Source organism: Meleagris gallopavo, chromosome 19, assembly GCF_000146605.3.
Source record: "Meleagris gallopavo isolate NT-WF06-2002-E0010 breed Aviagen turkey brand Nicholas breeding stock chromosome 19, Turkey_5.1, whole genome shotgun sequence".
NCBI lineage: Eukaryota > Metazoa > Chordata > Aves > Galliformes > Phasianidae > Meleagris > Meleagris gallopavo.
This window is the reverse complement of record NC_015029.2, coordinates 9,226,458-9,235,541: the sequence shown is the minus strand read 5'-3', so window position 1 is coordinate 9,235,541 and position 9,084 is coordinate 9,226,458. Positions and strand designations below refer to the sequence as shown.

General features: G+C 47.9%; 1 protein-coding gene across 6 annotated transcripts in view; it reads right to left on the bottom strand.

Moving 5' to 3' along the window:
- Positions 1 to 869, bottom strand: part of ADGRD2 (adhesion G protein-coupled receptor D2) — a 27,761-nt gene extending 26,892 nt beyond the window's left edge. The window contains exon 1 of one of the 6 annotated variants that reach the window (XM_031556247.1): positions 181 to 869. The gene's annotated coding sequence lies outside the window, so the exon portion shown is untranslated. The other 5 variants (XM_031556246.1, XM_019621542.2, XM_031556248.1 and 2 more) reach the window with 5 other exon arrangements.
- Positions 870 to 9,084: the final 8,215 nt, after the last annotated feature.

The following is a 9,084-nucleotide window of genomic DNA, read 5'->3' as shown; positions in this document are numbered from 1 at the left end:
GGCGACGCGGAGCCCCGGGCGGAGCTGGGCTCCGACCCCCGGCCGCAACGGAGCCCCTACCCCGCATGCTGGAGGGAGCTCTTTCCAGGCAGTCGCCGTTCCGTGAAAGTCCCCGATAAGGCTACTGCAGGAAAGCTGGTCCCTGGCCCTGGCAGGAAAAAAGAGGCAGTGGGGAATTACCGGGGATCCTTATAGCAGCGAGCGTCGAACAGGAGCGCGCTCAGGAGATCCGCGTGAAGAAGATGGGCTCTAAGACCGCAGCGCGGAGTGAGACAGGCTCACAAGAGACAGGAGCCCCGGCGGCACCGTCGGCGCAGCCCTGGAGTGACGTCCCCCAGCTTCACGTCGTGGCATCCCCTCAGTGCCGGGATCCCCGCAGCAGCCCCAGGGCAGGGACAGGGCAGCGCGGAGCAGGCGAGGGCTGGAGGGCCGCGGGCAGCGCCATGGGCAGCGCTGCAGCCGCCTCGCAGGGCCGAGCTGCCCTTTTGATTAATGCCCATTCACTTTTGCTACAGCAACAGGCGCGCAGTTCCCACTCCTCCCTCTCTGCGAATGCTTGAATCACACCATGGATTCACGGGCAACTGGCTTTTGTTCTTCAGGGTCTTCGTCCGGGAATGAAGGCAATTATCACATCTCAGCGCCTCTGCTTGCCGCAATAAATCTCTCACAGAAGAATGGACCTTTGAGGCAGCTGCTCGGGGCTGCTTAGTCACCGCCGCCAGTTGGGAAGCGGCCCTGGCGCACACAGCGGCACACAGCGTCCAGGGCCGCCCGAGGGGCTCTGCAGCGCCCGGCAGCTCTGCCAACCCTGCTCGGTGATGGAGGGAGCAGCATCCAAGTCCAGACCGAGGACCTTCAGATGAAAAAGTGCAAAGTGCTTTTCAAACTTGCAGCTAGATAAAGTTTAATAAGAGTAGTTACCCAGCAGATAGCAAATTACCTTATTTATGCCCATGCTTCAGATTGAGTTAACCAACTTTTTGCAATGGCATTAACTGTAGTTCCCTGATAGAGTTAGAACTATAATCCAGACCACAGCCTCCAGCCTCACTCCTCTTTATTACAGAAAGCATCCTCTCTGCATGCGCAGAGGTGAAGAAAAGTTTCCAGTGCTCAGTGAATGCTACCTGAGTTTGCAACCTCATCTGCACATGTTCTTTAGGTTTGACTTTGAGCTAATTCCTATAATCACACACTATGCTTCGGAAGGAATCAAGGTTGGTTCTAGCAGGTTTTGTCAAGAATGCTTCACAGGCGTTGTAAAGGAAGAGCAGCAGCTCCAACCACATGAAAGCTGGTACTTGGCATCTGTTTGCTTCTTGCCATGGCAGCAGAGTCATCACCGCCAGTTCTGATAATTCATCATTGTATCTGCACTAATTCACACAAAACAAATACTCAAGACAGTTAGCTGTCTCCTTAAGGCATCTGCAGTTCCTGAGGTCAGCCTTCATTCCATACATCTCAAAATCAATTAGAAATAACAAAGTTCTTAGTGTTAAGAGATGTCCATCCAGTGCAAAAAGACCTTGGCAAGCAGAGGTATGACCTCAGGACAGTAAGATAGTGAAATTCCAGTGTACTTTTAATGCCTGCAAATCTCTTTAATAAGCAGATGAGCAAGGGGCAAAATGTGTTGTGCAGTTTGGGTGATGCTGTCACTCTAGGTTAGCTTATTTATAAATAGGTTGCAATTCTGTTTACATGTAGTCAATTAAAAAAATCAGCTCAGGTGCATTTTAGGAAGTGTTATCCTTACCAGCTAGTAAACCCTGATCTACCACCCTCGAGGCACATCTTTCACACAACCCATGGAAGAGCTTCTCAGCACATGGGCTAGGAACACGTTAATCTTTATAAATCAAATAGTTGCCAAGTGGAGTAGAAAGCCATGTGTCTAAATAAGATGTATTGAAAAATGGAACAAAGTGATGTGTGTGTCAAAGATCACTAGGTCATTTTGCAAGCCTGTCCCTTGTGGAGTTATCCTTCAAAACATCTCCTAGCCCAGCTGTAGGTATTATTCTAGTCTGATATTTATTTTCCCCACCTTTTACTGCACAAAACTGGTCACCTCTCTGACTCAGCTCCTCCTCGCTGACTTTATTGCATCCCGAATTTTGTTTGAATTAGATTCATTAGAAACAGGCCTTGTCAAGTGCTGACTTAGGAGGCACTGGAAGAGAAAATTCAGACCTACCTCCTGCCCACTAATTATTTCGGTGTCACAAAACTGAAAAACAGTTGCTACTGTTTGTGCCGATGTCTCACACTGAAATGAACGCTACAGTTCAATTCTGCAGTTCAAAGATCCCTTGGTATCCTTATTTATCTGCACATGGGGGTATCCCTCTGCTTCTGCAAGGGGCACTTGCCATAGGGCTTGGGAGGACCTGAAACAACACTCTCTATCCTTACAAACCATCTTGAACTGTTTCACTATTTATTATTCAAAAAGGAAAGTAAAGCAGTTGCTTCTTCTCTGAGTACTTGAAAGGGAACAGTTGTGCTGTTTGTGAGTACACAGGTAAGGATTTGAACCTTAGAATCATAGAATCATGGAATATCTGAGTGGAAAGGAACTCACGAGGATCACTGAGTCCAACTCCTGTCTCCATGCAGGACCACCCAAAATTCAAAGAGAAAAACCTTCTGCTTCCTCAAATTCAGACACTTTCTTGGTGAGTACAGAGCCCAGATGTCTCCCAGACGCCAAAATTAAAACTCCAGGCTGCTTTTACAGGCCACAAATACTTCTCCTTTTCAGTTCCACTAACAAAGCTTTCCACTAAATGCCATCCACCCTAGCATAAAGCATTGCAAATTGGCAGTTTGTAACTTCCACAAATTAAAGTCTGTGGCAGATTTAAGGCTGAGAATAGGCCATCTACCACTGCAAAGGCAAGACTACTAATGGATTTCTGAGTGTGTTCTCAGCTTGAATATTTGACATATCCCTGAAATAGACCCTTCTGTCCTTCCCACACCCCTGTAGGCTGGCTGTCCTGCTAACCCCTGCTGGTGGAAGGCCCACAGCGCCTGGCTCTGCACCTGCGGCACCTCCAGCTCAGCTCTCTTGAAGAAAGACCCTCAGTATTCAGCAAGAAATTAATCAATATTTGGACGTCTGCACTGCAGTGATGCACTCATGGCACAACTTTCCATTGCTCCAGCCCAGGACATCCCATCTCACTCAGAGGAAGCTGTTAACTTGCTTGCTTGTGAACGTTAACTCTCACATGAGCTGAGCTATTGGAAGCATCAGGGTCTGCAAAAATCTACACAATTCATTGACCGCCTCTGGATGAAGACGCAGCATCACCACTCACATCCCTGCACACATCACCCCAAAGACTGGTCTGTAGTTACACAGCCAAGCAGCAGACAGAGAATCCACAACTTGCTCGTTGGAATTTGGACTGTGGATGCCATTTCATATTCACAGCTCTGCAGAAGACACAAGTATGTCCAGCTAATTCGTCAGGTTTCCAAACAAGTTTCTTTATTCTGTACAATAAAGGTCTGCAGTGACTTCCTTTTATGGCCAGACACCCACACATGTGGCAATCCCATTATTTGTCAAGTTCTATTTTCTCTCCCACTCTCCTCCCAAGTCTGTCACATCAGGGCTGACCAAACTTCCTGATGCTACAATCTTCACATCGAGAGTCTGGCACGTCAGGGATACGCGCTGCAGGGAAGAGGGCACGAGTTCAGAGGTAGAAAGAGCCCCCCCTGCCCAAGGGGATGGAGTGACCCAGGCACGCAGGTCCCAGGAGCTTATCTGCACCAGCTCACTGCCTCACACAGCAAAACACGCCATTCTCCCTGCAGCCTCCATGCCCGCTGCCAGCGCCGACCTGCCCTCAGCACAAGGTCACACCTGAGCTGCTTGCAGTAGGAAGCTGTGTGAGAGCTCTGGGCAGAATATCCGTGCCTCCCCTGCCTGTTTTGTGCCCTTTGTGCTGCTGAGAGTGCAGCTTGAGATCTGCAACTGAAGATCCACAGTGGGAATTACTTTGTAGCATATAGCAATCATAAATCGTATGTCTGAGAAGATGGAGCTGGTAGCAAGATTTTCCTAATTTACCTCTGTGACTTTTCTGATGCGTAGAGCTGGAAAAATTCCTCCACCAGCAGAGGAAGTTTGAGACTTGCTGACCAATTCTATCTGTTCTAGCAGAGAGCTCTAAAAGGCTGAGTTGAGCAGCTTCCAGTTTCAGAACTGATCACAGGATGTAGTTGAGACTATTTCTGTGGCTGCATAGCTTTCAGGGCCTCTGAAGAGTTCATCCTTTGGGAGAATTTTAAACGTTCAGACTGCCAAGTATGGAGCACTGCCCTGGGCTCTGCACTTGCCTGAGCCGGCTGGCAGTGTGCTCCCCGTGCCCTCCCCAGACAGCAGTGCTTCACCCAGCCCTGGTTAAGCAGTGCACAGCTTCCGCTGCAGCTGCGTGTGCCGAATCCCCCGTGGTGCTTATTTCCTGTGATGCACCACTGATATCTCACTGAAGATCTCTCACTTGAGAAGCAAGTCTTTCCTGCACAACCTCAGGCATATATTTCCTAAGCAAATGGTCCTGTTCCAGTGCTGTTTTGCTTTCTAGACTTGTCTGTAGATTTAGCCAGGGGTTTTTTGTTGTTTTTGTGTTTTCAAATGCCCAAAAGTCTCAGTGAGGATTGTTCCAACAATCTCTTGCGGACATGCCAGCCTTAATCGTGCTCTTCCAGGCCCTTCTCATTGTCTGGGATGAAAGCACAGCGCGGAGCCTCCCCTGCTAATTGCCAGCTCTCTGTTTCCCAGTGACAGGTGCATTGTCTGGAGGAGCAGACTCAATTGTGTCCCCGCGCAGGAGGGCATCGGCTGCTGATGTTAAAGAGCCTTTCAGCGGAGCTTGGGCAAAGCTTGTTATTCAGTGTCATCATTTACAACAAATCTGTGTAGCCTAGGAACTTTTAATAGAAAAAAATAGGAGCTGCCATTATTATTCATCTTTGTTTTTTGCCCAAGCTGCTAACTGCTCCTAAATCTCCCATTCTTCTACCGCCAAGGCAGGGCGTTTGGTTCTGATCCTTTGTGAGACACTAAATCTCTCTGATAACCTTTTTCCATGGTCTTCTCTGAAAGTACTTCGATGTTTTCACCAGATGCCCGCTATGGATCTTCTTTAACCATTAATGTATGTACATTAATGTAACGTAATGTAATGTAATCACATTTAGCAAAAACTTTTTAAAATACTGTTCCAGTGAGGTCTGTTACGAAGCAATGAGGCTGGGCAACATGCGTGAGCTCAGGTTCACAAAGATCCCCAATGTCTGGCTGATATCTGACATCCCTCAGACCCAGGGACAGGGACCCTGCACCTGCTTTCTGTACCAGGGGCCCTGCTGCTCACACAGAGGGGAGGCAGCAGCAGGAGAACTCCTGCAAGATGAGAGGAATAACACGAGAACGATGTTAGACACAGATCGCATCTGTCTTTCCCATTTTTCACATTAGAGGGTAAAGCTTTCCATACGCGACTGTTGTGGACACCAGAGCTCCGGCTATCAGTACAGCAGCACGCAGCACAGCGCTAAGCGGTGGCCCAGGGCTTTGCTGCAGGAACTTGGCCATAGAGAAACCACCTTTATACTGCAGCTACTCATCTCAGGCACAAGATAGAAGGGAGGGTCTACAAACAACTGCCATGAGCAGCTCTACGTCAACTTACAGGAATGCAGATATTGAGAAAGAGGAAGTGTTCTGTGTCTGGTTGAGCTGTGGGTGTCTCTGCAGTTTTGGAGCAGCGCTTTGGTCAGACTGGCACAGGCAGCTGGGAGAAAGTTTCCCCTTCTTTCTGCTCCGTCCCATCCTCTCCTTCTTAATCCCACATGCAACATCAGTGCATGCATCCAAGGACCAGTGCTGGGAGACCCGTGACAGCAGGCAGTGTGTGAGGTGGGGGCAGCGCTGGGGATGCAGGGAGCCCTATGGCCACTGCACCTCCCTGCAGCCCCCGAGCTGGGCAGGGGTCCTGCACCTCCCTGTGCAGGGGCTCTTCATAACTGAAGCTCTCTTCCTCCTTCCCAATTGTGTAGTTTTGCCAGTTTTTTTCTGCCAGAGCCTAAATAAAGCTGAAAACTTACTCTACTAACGCTGCTAACAGAAGGACTTCTGCAATTGTGAACAGAACACGAGAATTTCAGGCATTTGTCCTAAGCAGTATTGACAAGTGATAGACAGCACAATGATGTCAGTGCAATAATGCTAGAAAATACCATGAGATAAGCACTGGACTTTCCTCTCTAGCATCCTACAGAATCTAGCTAACAGCAAGCAAAGGGCTCCCCATGCACTTTCCTCGTCCCCCTTGTGGAGGGGGATGGTCTGCTTCTTCCGTATCTCTGCCAGCTCCTTTTCCCTATTCAGAAAGTTTTTTTCCCCCCAGAAGATCTTGGAAACTAACTCCATATTTCAGTCTGTCACCCCTTGACTGTGTCACTCTCCCAGCTTCAGCCTCTTCTTTCAGTTTTTATAAATAAATCCTCTAGTATTAGGTCAACTCTCTATTTCCTCTGGGTCTGAACGCCTCCAGTAGATCTCTTGCTTTCAGAAACAAGCAGTTACACAACAGAAATTCCTCACAGACCACTTTCCATCCCAACCTGAGTGAACACTTCCTTGATTAGCCTTAGAAGAAAGCCACAGGTTGGTAAAGTTTTAGTCTATCTATCTCGTTACAATCTGTCAGAGTTGTATTTAAATTCTTCTGACAGATTCTTGGCCTGTGCATTGTTAACAGATCGTGGTTGAGGCAAGATGTTGGAAATTAGAGTGATTTTGAGCAGGAGAGACACATGGTGCAGTTATTCTCCAGTTCAGTGATTATCTCTACCTGGCTCCACTCCTAACACAAGTTCACCTTGGGACATGACAGTCACTGCTGGCTTGCTGGGGAACTCGTGAATGTATTTGCTGGGATACGTGTGAGACGGCCATGGTGAGGGTTTGAGCCCAACAGCACTGTGTGTTTTCTTCTGGACAATGTGCATTGCCTCTGACCACAGCCACGCACAGAGCTGGGTGGTGCAGGACCCAGTACAGCCTCCCATGAGTTCTGCGGGCATTAAGCGTGAGGATTTGGATGTTCAATTGCCTGGAGGTCTCTGGAGGACTATAGAAAACTCAAGCAAATTATACAGTGAAGGGCATCAAACCAGAAGCAAAGCTTGCAAGACAACAGGTACAAAAAAGCCTGTGTAAGGTGTTCAGAAAATATTTTTAAGACTATCAGTTTTATCTACATATTGTGGTACTAGAAACAGGTACTGTGTCAGGATGAAAGGAAGAAACAAGTGTTTCTCTGAATCTCTGCCAGTGTTAACCAGCAATAGATGGAGCTCGTGGTGCACCAAGGCAGCTTTGAATGAGGGAAGAGCCCTACCTGCACATCTGCAGGAGAACCAGCCGCATACCTGAGAGGATAGGAAAAGACACTGCATTACTAGAAGGTAAAACAATAATTGTAGGACATCTGCTTGGTTGTCAAGGACCAAGAGGGAAATAAAGCTGTTGTCCCCTCTAGCTAAAACCTGCTGTTTCTTTTTCCCCAGACTCTCAACCACCAACTGCTCCGTAGTTTGTATGCCAATCCAATTTTGATGCCTGTAATTCACCCCAGAGACTATTTATTTTAACTTTATCAAGTGAAGAGAAAAACAACTGTGTTAGAATTAAAAAAGAGCATCTGGCAGCAGGATATTCCTTCTCTCAGACAGCTTCCCAGCCAAACTGGTGTACAAGTGTACAGAAAAATGGGAATTTAAGTTACCCAAGGGTTGAGAGAAGGGGGAGAAGAGAGTGCGGACTGCAGGTTCTTTGTGTGCTCATCTTCAAGGTGGTCTTCTGCAGTCTGTAGGAATCAGTGCTTTCAATATACAACACACACAACACACCACCTCAAATCAGGCAGCCAAACCTTATCTGTGGCCCGCACCACACAGGGCAATGAATCCATGTGTGGAACACTGTCTGATTTAGCCTGTGCCAAAAGAATCTTCCTCGGAACACTGGAGGGAAAAGCAGACATTATACAATAGCTTTGCCCACCCACCCCTTCATCTGAACAGCACACGGATGGGAACGTTCATTGTTAAATAATTCGGAGGGAGGCTGCAGACATGCAGTTTTGATCTGGAGACGTGGGGCTCTACTCTCATTTTTAGGCCATCTGCTAACTGGGTCCCATCCAGAGGAGCCTACAAGATGTCTGATCCACTTCTGATGCAGGAATTGCTGCTCCTTCTGGATGGGCAGACCTGCTCCTCTCAGCAGTGCCTCGTTCTTGGGATGCTGTGCCCTGAGGATGAGGCACCTTAAGAAGGAAGACATTTGGTAAAGTGCACAGGGAAAGTTTCCTTTAGGCAAGAAGCCAACACACTACATCAATTCTTATGGTGTTCCACAGGGAGAGAGGGCTTCACGTAATGGTTTTAATTTCAAGCACATATACTTCTAGGGTGCATATGAGATATGTGTCAAACTTTTGAAAAATTTCACTGTGTGTCTGCGCTGCTTTCAAATGGGTCCTTTCCTGGGGAGCTGCCACAGGTTCTTGTCTGAGGGCATGCTGGGCTGTTCCATTTCCTGGGTCAGCTGGAGGAACAGAAAAGTGAGGGTGGAGGTCTAGGGTAGTGTGCTCAGAAGACACTGAAATAACATCACTGACCTCCACGTGCAGCAGGGCTGTGCCAGCTGTAGGAACCGCATTTCTTGTTTCTCTCTCACCATACAATTACGTTAACAGCTCAGCATTTTTAGGTAGGTTTGCATTTTCTCTTATAATTGTAGATTCTTTAGAAGATCTAAATAGAAAAGTTTGGATTTCCCCCTTTTTGTCCTTTATTTGCTCTTTCATTTTCTTTGAAAGCCTCAACCCTTTTCCACAACCCACTGAACAAGTCCTACCCGCCAGTACAAGTAGCATCGCTTCCATTTTAAATACGGTCAAAGGCAAAGGAGGGCGTACGAGGACGCCTCGCTTTACAACAGAAGGCGTTCAGAGCCCAGCAGAGCTCCCGGCTGCCCCGTCCTTC